Source organism: Halichoerus grypus, chromosome 2 (genome assembly GCF_964656455.1).
Source record: "Halichoerus grypus chromosome 2, mHalGry1.hap1.1, whole genome shotgun sequence".
Taxonomy (NCBI): Eukaryota; Metazoa; Chordata; class Mammalia; order Carnivora; family Phocidae; genus Halichoerus; species Halichoerus grypus.
This window is the reverse complement of record NC_135713.1, coordinates 36356192-36370276: the sequence shown is the minus strand read 5'-3', so window position 1 is coordinate 36370276 and position 14085 is coordinate 36356192.

Sequence of the window (14085 nt, the reverse complement as noted above, 5' to 3'; positions counted from 1 at the left end):
GCTGAAGCTTCATTTCAGTTTGTAGAATTTCAATTCATTCTCCTCTTTTCAGTGTGGTGCCTCTTTCTTCCCTTCAATGTGCCAGGTGGCCCCTGGTCCTGAGCCCCTCTCGTTCAATTTTTCTGCAGAATCCCCAGGATCCTGCTGGCGCGGGGAAGAATCACCTGGCTACACAGCATGGGACTTGCACTGAGCTCCGGGCAAAGGTCCAAACAATGTCTCCGTGTTCTGCCTCATACCTCACACCGACCTGAGCAGTAAGTGCAGCGATACGTGGCTGAGCCTTCTCCTGAGTCTGTGATCCGAACGGCTGGCTTCTCGTTTGTGATCTCCTTACACCTTATGTTTTCCTTCACTGCTTATGTGGCTTTAACACATCTCATAAGGCTTCATATACGCTGTGGGCCTTTAGCAAGAGAGAAACCTAAGTTCAAAATTTAAAATAATGGAATAAAGGAAAGAGAGCTGTGCTTGGAGAGAAGTATCACGAACAGAATCATGCAGCTGACATGAATAGGGATTATATGTTTGTACGGGGAATGTGGGGGCAGAAGCAATGGGGAAAATGAGGGGAAAAAAAGAGAAGAGTCCCTTTGAGGAACAGCAGACTATGGTTCTGTGGGAGCCAGTTAACAGGGACTTGAAGGCTAAGCTACAGAATTGGAAATAGTTATAAAAGGCAGTGGGGGGAGCCATTAACAACAGATTTGTGGTGAAGGTTTCATGAGATTGGACAAGGAGGCGGGGGCATCCTGCAGTGCCTTTTCCATAAGCCAGATAGATGAGGGGTGGTGAGAGCTATGGCAGGACTGGAAAATCCCCAGTGAACTAGATATGAAAGGTGAAAGAACGTTATTGGGAGAAGTTCTCAGAAATCTCAGATTCTAAGGGCTATGTCCTAGGCATCACACTATTATCGTAAGGTCCCTTGAAAATGAAGAGTAATATTAAAGCATCTAAGGTGTGGTTTTTATGATTCTAGAATGTCTGCATGGAAAGTAGACTGTTATTTGATTGTCGAAATATTTCTGTGGAAGGATGGCCACAAAATAGCACACTTACAATAACAGCAGATTTATAAACGCCACCAGAAAAGAAAATACCTCAAGACTTCGGAAGAAAAAACTTTATGACCTAAAGGTCATCCTTCCACACGCAGAAAGAGCTCCCAAATATATTCCTTGTACCTGGCACACAGAAGCGATGCTGAAATAATTTCATTAGAAAAGGAGGTTTTAGATAACAAAGTTAATTCTTAAAATGCCATCAGGCATAAGAGGATTGATTGCTAGTAAAGTTTTAGACATATGGTTATTATTCAGTAATGTTTATTTGATTATGACTAAAATTGAATTTATAAAATTATGATAGAAATATAACATATAAATATAAAAATAATTATAGACTCATACTGGTTTGACAACAACAAAACAGATTTGAGGTTAGGCATATTCAAGTACAAAAAAAGATGAACAACTATAGGAAGATATTTTCTCTTGGGTTTTGTGCATTTGGAGATGTTCAACCGAGAGTCTTAGTTCAGGTATAAACCTGTGCTTCTTAAAATACATTTTTTGCTCTGGCCAAAGCGCTGCTTTTTCCCTGAAATTATGCCGGTAATGCAGACAGCCATGGTGTGATCGCTAAGTTAGCATTTGATGGGGACACTGGGACCAGCAACTCCATCCCAGGGGCACATAACCGCCAGTTATTTCTGGACCCGCCTGGAGGAGCTCAGTTTCCTCTCCTCTGAGAGAGCGCTGCTGTCACAGCAATTTAGTGTCTCTTGCCACCACAGCAGGACATTGATTAGTTTGATTGTGGGAAAGAAAATGCCACCCACAGGATAATCAGTCCTATTTTTTCAGTGGTGGGCAAAAGGGTATCTGCTCCTAGTCCAGCTTTGTGTGAAGAGAGCCACCTCACAATCTGCTCTTCCTACTTGCCGGATGCCACACTATCCTCCCCACCCCAAGAGAGCCAGAGAGAATTCTAGGTCAGCTGCAGCAGTCTGTGGCCCCCAGAGGAGTCTTTACTTACCACAGATGCAGAGTCAGGTGGTATTTTGTAGATGGGAAGGGCCTGGGGTCAGCTCCGGTGAAGGCTGGTTCTGAGGAAGAGGCATGAGGTAGATGAAGTCAGGTATCAACAGTGTCCCAACTTCCTCTCCTATCAAACCCTCCTTTGTTTTGTTTTGGCTTTTGTTTTTTTTTTTTAGATTTTATTTATTTTTTTGAGAGAGAGATACCGGGGGAGGGGGGGAGGAGAGAGAGCATGAGCGGGGGGGGGGGGGGGGGGGAAGAAGGAAGTAGGCTCCTTGATGAGTCAAGGGCCTGACCTGGGGCTCCATCCCAGGATCCTGGGATTATGACCTGAGGCATGATCCTTAACCCACTGAGCCACCCAGGCGCCCCGAACCCTCCTTTGTTAAAGGAAATATCTAGTTCACTTCTTATGTCACCCCCAAAATGTTCCTTCTGTGATTTATCTTTTTAAAAAATTGCTATGATCATTTCATATCTTAAAGCTTGTCATGGATGTCACCTCACTTTTCAGATTAAAATTAAAAATCTTAATTTTTAAATTTATTATTTAAATTTTAAATTTAATTTAATTTAATTTAAAAATTAAAAATTATTATCATGGCCTAAAAGTGCTGCACGGTCCAGCTGCTAACCCCTTAGGCAGCCTCATCCCCATTACTCCCCACTTTGGTCAGTGTGCTCTGGGAAGACAGCTTCTCTCTGTTACTCCAATCCCTGTGCTCCTTCCCACCTCACAGGAGTGGCTCTCTCACTGGCAAATTCCAGTTTCCACCTGGCAAATTTTTACCCACTCCTAGATCTCAGTCTTGTGCCACTTCCCAGGGAGGATATATTTTACCGCCAAGTTCAGTTAGATTCTGCCAATGTGCCCTCTGATTCTCTCTGTATTTTTCCTCCATGGCACTTAGCAAAATTGTTGTGGTATAATTATTTGGTATGTGGTTATTGATTGATTGTTCATATCTCCCACCTAACGTAAGCTCCATGAGAACAGGGACAGTATCTTCTTTGCCACCACTGTACCTTCAAAGTTCAGCATGGTGCCTCACCCATAATTGTGTAATCAAAGCTTACTAAGTATTTGATGAATATAGGTTGCCACCGAATCCTTACATTCTCCACCAGGTCCTGGAAGGGTAGAAATATTGTTAATATCTAAACATTCTCTCCAACCTAAGACCTGAGTGCCCTAGACCCCATTTCTAATGGCTTACTGTGTTATGCCTCATCATGGCAGGAAAGGCAAAATCTAGACCAGACATCATTTAATGGCATTTATGCTCTCCTTCCAACTTGTAGAATACACATGAGGAATTAAAGCAGTGTCATTTTGGAATCATTTCACTAAAAAAGTTGAGCTGGTGCTTTTAGTGTTGTTTAATTTTTTTTTTTTTTTTTTTTTGGCAAAAATTCTGGATGTGAGCACATCCACATTTTTGGTAGAACTTTCTGTGCAATGTGTAATCATGAAGTTTACCAGGTCAGTTCAACCAACTCTGATTTCAGTCAGAAAGACAGGAACTCATTCTAACTATATTCTGTTTGGCTATAACTACCTACCAAACAACCCAAAGTTTAGTGGTTTGAAACAACAATTACTCATTAAAAAAAAAAAAAAAAAAAAAATATATATATATATATATATATATATATATATGTAATTTGGACAGGGGTCTCTGTGGACTGCTCATTTCTGTTCCTTGAAGCATCTGCTGGACTGGCTTGACCAGGGTTGGAGGGTTCATTTCCATAATGGCTCATCTGCATGGAGTCTGCACTGGTTGTCAGCTGGAAACTCCCTTGAGGGCCACTCTTTCTTTCCCTTTGGCTTCTCCATGGACTGCTTGGGCTTCCTCTCATAAGGTAGCTCAATCTCAGATGTGAGTGTAAGAGATAGTAGAGGCTGCCAGTCTCTGAAAGCGTTAGCCCAGACAGTGGCCCAGGGTTACTTCTGCTGTATTCATTTGGTCAAGCGCTATAGACTGAATGTTTGTGTCTCCCAAAATTCATATGTTGAAACCTAATCCCCACTGTGATGATGTTTGGAGGTGGGTGATTAGGTCATAAGGGTGGATCCCTCCTGAAGGGGATTTGTGCCCTTTTAAAAGAGACTCCGGAGAGCTCCCTCACTCCCTCTGCCATGCGCGCAAGCACACAGCAAAAAGATGGCAGTCTATGAACTCTCCCAGACACCTAATCCGCTGATGCCTTGCTCTCGGACTTCCCAGCCTCCAGAACTGTGAGAAATAAATTTCCATTGTTCAAGGCTCCCCGCCTACGGTATCTTGCTCTATAGCAGCCGGAATGAACGAAGACACCAAGGCAGTCACAGCATCCTCTACGTTCAAAGGGAAGGGTATATCGAATAATTTCATACAACCTGTCCTTGTCCCTGGAAAGAAGCAGTTGAGTAATCCACACCTGGGTTGGTCTCAAGGCATCTAATCAGGAAGCGAAAGCACAGCCACCACTTACCGTCAGCATTGCTTTTGCCTTCTTTCCCTCTCCCTTTGCTTGGGTTTGGAAGAATCCTTTGAGGTAGTTGGGTAAAGACTATTGTCAACAGTTTGGAAAGAGATCATGACTGTGTTTAGTCCGTCACTTCATCACTTCTGGGTTTGATAAAAAAAATATATCAACTAAAACAAAACTATTCGGTATTTTTACTCTGTACAACCTTTTGTTGCAAGCAATGTTTTTTTTAGTCGGGCTTTAGGGAAAGGTGTCAATGGTAGGATTTACAAAGTCTGTAGCTGGACTCAAGTCTTGCCTTTGAACGTCAGCTGTGACAGCAATTCAGTGTCAGAAGTGGAGTGCAAAGGATAAAAATTATTGCTGGCGGGAGAACACCAGGCTGCCATGTCTGAGCGGGGTAGCAAGGGAAGGCTTTCCGGAGCAGGTGGAGTTTTGGTGACACCTTGCAAGACGGCAAAAATGTAGAGCGGTGCGAAAGGGGAGGGAAGGCAGAGATTATTCTAAGCAGGTTTTCTACATTTCACCGTGAGCAGTAAGCTAGCATGGGGAGAGGCAGGCGGCAAGGCTGGAGGAGATGGGGGTCAGCCTGCCGAAGACAGGGGACAGCGACTGGGGGCTTCAGCGCTGAGATTGCAGCACTGACGGGCAGTGGGAGCCCGGTCGTCGGTCACACGGGCCTGAGCTGCAGGGGCAGAAGCAATAGGGATGGAGGCCGGAGAGGAAACCTACTGACAGTGGGGGCACCAGCGTCAGGTGGGCAGCTCTTCAGTGAAGGACAGATGCAGGATTGCAATTGGAAGGGATCAGAACCCCAGGCTAATGTGCTAGGTCCTCAGCCAGCCTCAGGGAAGTCTCTAAAGAAACAGAGCGGAGAAAAGGAAGTGCAGAGGCCTTGACGTAGGCAGCGGCAAAGTGCCGAGCTGCGGAGTCTCACCGGTCTCTCGGGCCTTCACAGGAACCAGGCTGAGGCCCCAGCTCTTTGAGATGGCCTTCGTCAAGCACTGGCAGCTACAGAAGGTTTTTGAGCAGACCAAGAGTGGTCCTTGAAGATTAATCAGGCGGAGAGGCCCGTGAGTGACATATATATTCTAAACAAAGATCTGTCATCACAAACCACACCACCACCACCATCCACCAACGATGTTGAAGGCATTTTATATCTGGGTACTGTGTGGGGGGTGTGGGGTGACCCACACACAATCCAGTGAAATGATTAGAACCAATATTATTGTTCCCTTTTGGTCAAGGGGGAAAATGTGAAATTGACAGTGTAAATAACTTAGCTTAAGTAACAGTTCAAATTAGCATCAGAGCTGGGAATGAAACTCTCTGTGGCTCTCAATCTATTTGCATTAAGCTGTGATCACTGTTAGGTGTAGGCTGGGGCCCATAAGTTTAAGGACTGTCTCACGGGCCACTGGAGGGACCAGAGGGACCTTCCTTCCAGTCCCTCTGTGTTGCAAAGCCCACAGTTGCCCTCTGCAGTTGCAGAAGCCCAAAACTTCAGTAAAGACTGGAGGTTGCCCTTGCAGCCAAGTCCACCCACCTGTCAAAATGATAATTAAAAATTTTTAAAAATCTTTTGTGGAGAGTAGCCCCAGGAGCCCATAGTTATAGCTGAAAGAAAGATCTTATCAGCATGTAATTTCTCACACATGGTACCCTTCATTTTATAGAAAAGAATACCAAGATCCAGAGAGGTTAAGGAACTTATGCAAGATCACACAGTTAGTCGCTGATGGATACCAAACCAGAATCTAGGTCTTATGTTTTAAGGTGCAATTTCAATGATGGATCTTTTAAAATTCTGTTTTTTCTGTTAGGAGGTTTGAAAGGCCAGAAAAGGAATCCAGAATCATTTTTTTATTGATCCTTTAGATTTCCCTTGGTCTAATGTTTTCTGTGTGGCTACAATATCTAATACAAACAAAAATCTTTACCATTTTTTGGGTGATTTGCTTGGATCAGTCTAATAGATGAAGAGTTAATTGACAGAGAGCAACAAGCACTCATAGATGGTTAGAAACTTTCCTCCAACTTTCCCTGACCTTCCTTTAGATACTCTATACAGAAAGTCCTTGAGGCCAACCATGGTGTTTTATGTTTTTCTATTACCTAATTTTGAGTTTCTAGGAGATACTCAGGAAACAGTAATTAATTGATTGAGGTGGAGAAAACCACCCTGAACCCAGTGCTGGACCACACAGCTACATACAGGAGTCCAGCTTGGTCCAAAGGTCAACTCCCCCAGGCTGTGAGCTGCAAGTGAGCCAACCATCTCTCTCGGTGACCATGTGATCTGGTGAATAACCCTGTGTGTGGAGAATGAGGATGTGTCATGAGAATGCAAAACTTGGGAGTTTTCAAGAACGTACAAATTTATTTTGAATTATCATAATAGCCGGGATGAGGCTGAGGTGGTAGCCCCTCCAATCATTATCATAGGATAATGTCCTAACATAAAATGCCTTTTCAAGTTTCCCATGAGAGAGCATTCAGTCAGGGACTAGTTCACAGGTTAATGTGAAGGGAGCTGGAAGAAGGAGAGGGGTCACTCAAGGGCCATTACCAAGGGGACAGTCCTGTTAGCATACTTCCAGCTCCATGAGGACCAGTGGACCAAACAAGATGTGGTGAAGAGAAGAGAGGTACCACAAATGACATGCCATTTCTACTCTGCCTGCTTCAGCTCTGCCTTCACTGATCAAAGTCCCACGTAAGTCAAAGTGCTCTGGCTTGGATCGTAAACCGAGGAATTTTTTGACAGAGGACTGAACCTTTCTGCCTATCAGGCGCCTGGTGTGTGAAATCGGCAAATCCATAGCTACCTGCGATGGTAAGGAAGGCTTACTCCGGGACCAGCAGTATACAAAAACATACACATTTATCATCATTGTCCCTGCAACCCTTTGAGGATAGAGTAATATTGTCTCCTCAACACTCAACACATTGTTTAAAAATCGCCATTCTTCTCCCGTGTTTATTCCACATGATATTCAGTCTCTTTCATGGTGAAAATTAAATCACGTATATGAATATTCCAGCAGTGTCTGATACCTTTTCGGCATTCTAAATTTTCCTTCCTTCCTCTTCTCTTTCCCTTCTCTGTCTCTCTGCCTTCTTTCTTTGCTACCTTAATGCACCTAGTTCCTAACCTGCCATCACATCTATGTATTTCTAGAATACATGGGCATCATGGCTCCAGCAAAGAGAGTAATCCAGAAATATTGACGAATTCTCATCCTACAGTAGGGATTATGATTTTGCAATTAATTTTCATGCCACATCCAGGCATCCAGGATGGTGCTTTAACAAATAAAAAAAAAAAATGTATCTTGGAAAAGAAGTTCTGCAGTTTTTAGAGTCCAATGGAGCTATTTCCAAATATACTTTGTCTCCTTTCAGGTTTTCCTAAGGCTAGTCTTAAACTATCCTACTAATTCCGTGTAGGATAGTCTTTACACTATTTCTGATTCACTCTGTGTCTCCAATGGAAATCTTGTTCTGCATCCTTGGCTCTCTACCTTTTTTTTTTTTTCTTTGACTCTTCTGCCAAGCTAGGATTTATGATAGGTATAGCCTTGCATAGCCTATCAAAGATTTAGGTGTATTGATCATCGTCTCTCTTCCACTACTTCAGCAGCCTTTCATTTCCCAGGCCTCTATGGGAACATTTCCACTATTGGTAAGAGCTTCCAGAAGGTCTCCTCTCAAGGGGCCCTGGAATTCTTCAGCAAACACAAATCAGATTTTTAACACAGCTACACCAGTCTTTTCAATGTTCAGTCACTGACATGTACCAGAGGCAAGTTTATAATAGCTTTTGGGTCCCATACTTCATAGAGGAAAGATTGATTTCGGCACACTGTTTCTTTTTTAAAATCTATAGTAAAAAACATATTGTTTTGAAATCCTGTCTTAGGAAAGTTGACTTTTGCCCTTCAGCATATAAGAAAGACTGTGACAAATGCTGATTTATAATAAAACACATACAGATAATAAAATCTAAGCATAGGGAAAAACCAAAATAAATGAACCAGCTACCACAAAATATTGTGGATGCTTTTGAAGAAGGAGGAGAACCACCATAAGATATTCATAGTTTCACATAAGTACAAGTTTCAGACCCCAAAACACCACATGCATCATTGTGTCCAAATGCTTCCTTTTACAAATGAGCAAATGAGATCCTGAGAAGGTAATTGATTTGGCCAAAGCTACCTAGTCACTAGGGACACTTCTTATTCAAGGATTCAAGTCCATCTGGGATTAAAACAAAACAAAAACAAAATTAAAAAAAAAAAACAACCATTGTGCTTTGTTCTTTGCTTCCTATTTGCAAGGCAACTGCTCTGGAAATATAGCCCTTGCTCTTACATGGTTGCAAGTTTCCTTGGACCTAACCAATCGTGGGTACTTTAATTCTATTTACCCAATATTCAATGGCTCACTGCTCTCCTCATCTCATGGATGTGTGTCTTACACTCTTACTTTTCCTCTCCACAACTACTGACCTGATCCTCCAAGTAAATTCCAAGTGTCCTTATGTTGCCCCTGCTCCCTGTGCCCTCCAGAGTCTACTGCTCTCTCTGCCAGGGCTAGTTCCGCATTAAGTGCGAGAATGCCTTTCTTCCCCTTGGGTCACCCTTTGTCCCTGAGAACCACACACACACAACTTGTAACATCAAAGAATGTGAATGTGTGTATGTGTGCTGCTCATTTGATCAACTTATCAGACATCCCTGAACATTTCTGAATCCCAGCAGTGAGCCGAACTTGGGCTCAAGCTGACATAAATTAGCCTCCCAATATTTAAAATAATAGCTAAATAGTTCACCCAGAAAATTTTATCTAGTATAATCACTTGAGCATAGGACTAACTTTGCTCCGTTTCACTTTCTTGCTTATCAGAGAAAATCCCCGCAGCCAATACTGATTGTATGTTCGGTAATGAAAATTAGCCATATCTTCTCCACTCTACAAAATCTACCCTGAGATTCTGAGTCTTTGAAGCTACATTTGAGCCACACCTCCTCCTCGTATCCAAATACTTTAAAAATCCAAGCGTGACTTTGAACACCAGCGTGGAATTGCCTCCAAATTAATTCTCGTTTGTTTACTGGGGAAACATGATAACTTGTTTTCGTAGAGCCAGAGAAAAGGAAATTTTTTCTTCAGCTCAGAATTCGGATATCCGTAAGACTGGCATATTCCACTTTTTTCTTTGAGGCAAACCCTCTTCCGTCTACCCAACCCAGAGGGTGCAAATGGGGCTGCATGGCCTCAGAGCACCAGTGCTTTTGCGGGGGTGCTGGGCTCGGCTTTCAGCGTGGACTCTGCGGGCCAAGTCGCCTCTCCAAGAAAAGAACAATTTGGAGAGAAATTCATCTCATTTATTGTAAAACATGAAAATGCAATTATGTAATTTGCAATTAAAATGAGGTTTTTAGTCTTTAAATTTAAATTGCTGAATCACTTAACTTGGTGCTTACATATTGCCTTATATATTTTGTATTTCCTCTGATTATGTCTCCTCTTCCCAGTGAGGGCAGAGACCAGGCACTAAACTTTTCAAATCTTCCACAGCTATTTTTATGGTACCTTATACATAGTAACACTATTGTCTATTGACTTAAACTGGGTGCAAACACTTACGTTTTAATTGCATTTTTTAGATTAAATCGAATCCTCCAACTGAACACTGAAGGCACAAACACAATGCTATTTAACCATTCTTTATTTTGTGGAGTCTATTTCGAATTTTGAGTGATCTTTATAAAATGCTAAACCCCCAGCTTTCTACTAAATCTAAAATACTTTAGGTAAAATAGAAGAAAAAATTACCCCTCGTCTAAAGTAAAAGTTGCAGTCAGCAGTCTTAAGTTCTATCACCAGCTTCACCTGAATTTATCCCTTCCTCTGAAACAATTTTCCCTAATCGGAACAATCTTCTAAGAGGGTAAGTGGAAGCTCCCACAGAGAGATACTGATCCAGGATTCTTCGGGTAAATGCTGTTAAGGTAAACACTTGGTAGATACTCTGTCACTGAAACTCTTGTTATCTGCTCAGGGACATTCTTTTCTCAGACCTTTAATCATCACAGAACAACCTGGACCAGGCCACAGTCTAAGGCAAAAGTCAGAAGGAAGAACACCAGTGTCTTCCCAACAACATCATTTACATTCTAGGAAGGTATTAATGATGCATCTATCTACTCCACTTCTTCCTTTTTTTTTTTTGTCTATGCAGAAAAAAGAGTGCTAGGGAAGGGCCCAGTGTTCTTTTGCTAAGAAGGGGTAGGAAAGATGAGAGGACCTTGGCTACCAGGATATTTTTTGCACTAAAAGGACGGACTCCAATACTTGAGGTGGATGTCCGTTGCAGATCATTGCTCATTCTTTGGACCATCCTTCAGCTTAGGTCACAAACAGAGACCTCTGACATTTGCTGTCTCTCTTTAATCATTGCTCATACTTTCCCAAGATGGCTATTTCCTTGTCCATTTCTTCTTTATAGGACACTCATAAAAATCCTACTTATAAAGAAATCTCCCCTTTCAACACCAGCAAACACCCCTCTTTTCCATAGCATTCTCAGGAATTTAGAATTCAAAAAATATGGAAACAATTTATGCCCATTGATGGATGAATGCATAAAGAAAATGTGGTAGCTACATACAACAGAATATTATTCAGCCTTAAAAAAGAAAGAAATTCTCCATTTGTGACAACGTGGATGAACCTGGAATGCATCATGCTGAGGGAAATAAGCCAGTCACAGAAAGATAAATTCTGCATGATCTCACTTATATATGGACTCTAAAAATGACAAACATAGAAGCAGAGAGTGGAATGGTGGTTGCCAGAGCCTGGGAGGTAGGGAAATGGGAAGGTGTTGGTCGAAGGATACAAACTTTCAGTTATAAGACGAGTAAGTTCTAGAGATCTAATGTACATCATGGTGACTGCTAATAACACTGTATAATACACTTGAAATTTACTAAGAGGGTAGATCCTAAGTGTTCTCATAAAAAAAGGTAATTATATGAGGGGATGGATGTGTTAATTAACTCGATTGTGGCCATCATTTCACAATGTATATTTATATGGAAACACCATGTTGTGAACCTTAAATACGCACAATTTTTATTTGTTAATTATACCTCAATAAAACGGGGATGGGGGAGAGGAGAAAGAATTCAAAGAAATCCCTTCTTTCCCCACATTTCTATAGTACTTATTATCAGTTCTGTAAGTATAAATTTTCTTACAAATGACATCATAGTACAGTTGTACATATGCATGTCTACACTTCTCAGTTGGAATGTAAACTCCCAGTGGGTGAAACCAGATATTAGAGGTGGTTTTTTTCTCTTTAGTGTTTACTCTAGACCCTTACCCCTAGTATTTAGGAAACAGATGTTTATATACTTATAAAATGCTAAATTAATGATGATACACTCACATGCTTTACTAAGACTAAAATATTAAAACTAATAAAACACCTTGAATACACATAATGCAAATGCATATACTTTCTAAATCTCTTTCTGCCAGGTCTTGTGTAACTTTGCCCAAATTTCCCATCATTTTCAGGCACCAAATAAAGTTTTTTTTCCAGAACCATAATGACATTTTTAATAGCGTAAAAAATTGGAGACAAGATTCATTCTCAGAAAACCAAAATAATTGTTTTGCAACATTCTCAATGCTGTATATGGCAAACATCATAAGAAATCTTGTTCCTACATTATTCCTATGAGCATCATTTCTGGGGCTTCTATAAATAAAAAAAAAATCAAGATAGACTTTTAGCACGAAGGAAATAATTGCTCAAGAAAGCTCTTAGATATGGTATATATTCAAACCATTTAAGAAATATTAAAATAGGGGTGCCTGGGTGGCTTAGTCAGTTAAGCATCTGCCTTCAGCTCAGATCATGATCCCTGGTCCTGGGATTGAGCCCCGCATCAGGCTCCCTGCTCTGCCAGGAGCCTGCTTCTCCCTCTCCCTCTGCCTGCCGCTCCCCCTGCTTGTGCTTACTCTCTCCTTCTGTCAAATAAATAAATAAAATCTTAAAAAAAAAAAGAAATATTAAAATAGCCAAGTTCTTAGGGCAGGAAAAAGTGTTCCAAAGAAAACAATCTGAAATTTTTATTTGTACTCACAAAGTTAGGGATTTGAAGAGTTATTCAGGGGAAAGGGGACTCTGCTACCTTGTTTGTGTCCCTAAATTTGCCTTCAGGTTTGTACCCTATGGAGTCACTTTCCGTTCTGTAGACGATGGTGGGGCCCGTAAGAAGACAGGGCTGGATATAATGGCCAGCAGAGTGGGACAGATCAAACAGACCACTCCCACATTCCAACCCACACGTTTGGTGGAGTGGAGTGCATCTTCCCATTCACACGTTCATTTATCATTCATTTATTTCACAATTATTATGGAATGCCTACTGAATACCAGGTAGGTGTTAGGTCTACGCTGGTAAGTACAAAGACCCAGAGCCTACTCTACAGCCTACAGTTAGTTTAGAGGGGCCAGTCAGGCAATAAAGAAGTAAACGGGCAACTATAAATAAAAACTGTGATCAGTTCAGGCCATGAAAAAAATTCTACTTTCGATTGTGTGGAGGGATTTTGCTGAAGGCATTGTGGTCAGAGAAGGTTTCGCTGAAGAAGTCACAGTTAAGTTGTGACCCAAAGGATGAAAGGAGTTGGTCATAGCGGTGGCAATGGCTGGGAGAGTTCCAAACAGAGGCATAAAAGCCTTGAGTGGGAGAAGAGCTCAGAGGCTCAGCAAAACCGAAAGAAGCCAGTGTGCTGGGGTGTGGAGTCAGAGGGCATGATGTGGGGATGAGGTCAGGGAGGCGGAGGACAGACAAATGTTGTGGGATTGGCTTAAGTCATGGTAAGTAGCTTTGATTTTTTTTAATACAGTGAAATGAAAAGTTACTGAAGGTTTTAAGTAAGGGAATAAGCTGATACCCTTTATATTTTCAAAAAATTATTGAGGCTGTTTTGCTGAGAACAGAAAAAGAGGACGGTTGGGTGAAGGACCTGCGGGAGGCTGTTACAGACGTCCGGGGCTGGGGGAAGAAAGATGGTGGTTTGGGGAAGGGGCTGGCAGTGAGGCCAGAGAGAGATGGATGGACAGGAGCTCTGTGTTGAAGGCAGAAGCAACAAGACCCAGTGAGAGCTTCACTGTGGAGGGGTATAGAGAGGAAAGAAGAAAAGATGATGCTTAGTTTTCTGATTGGATGGCAATCCCATTTTACCAAGGTGGGGCAAACCAGGAAGGAAGAGGCAGGAGATTTTGAGGTGAGATTAAACATCATTATGCCTTTTAAAATAAGTAGTCCTTTGAAAAAAAAAACAAAATAAGTATAATGCAGCCAAAATAAATATAAAACTCTCTCTTTCCCCCTCTCTCTCTAACTTGCCTTTGTATGCAATTACCTGTGAAAAATGACAGATTTAGAACACTCTGAAGGCCATTCCTTAACTGGTAGGGTACCCAACGCCGGCATAATCCCTAGCATAGAGGTTTGCAAATTTCTCAGTTCAT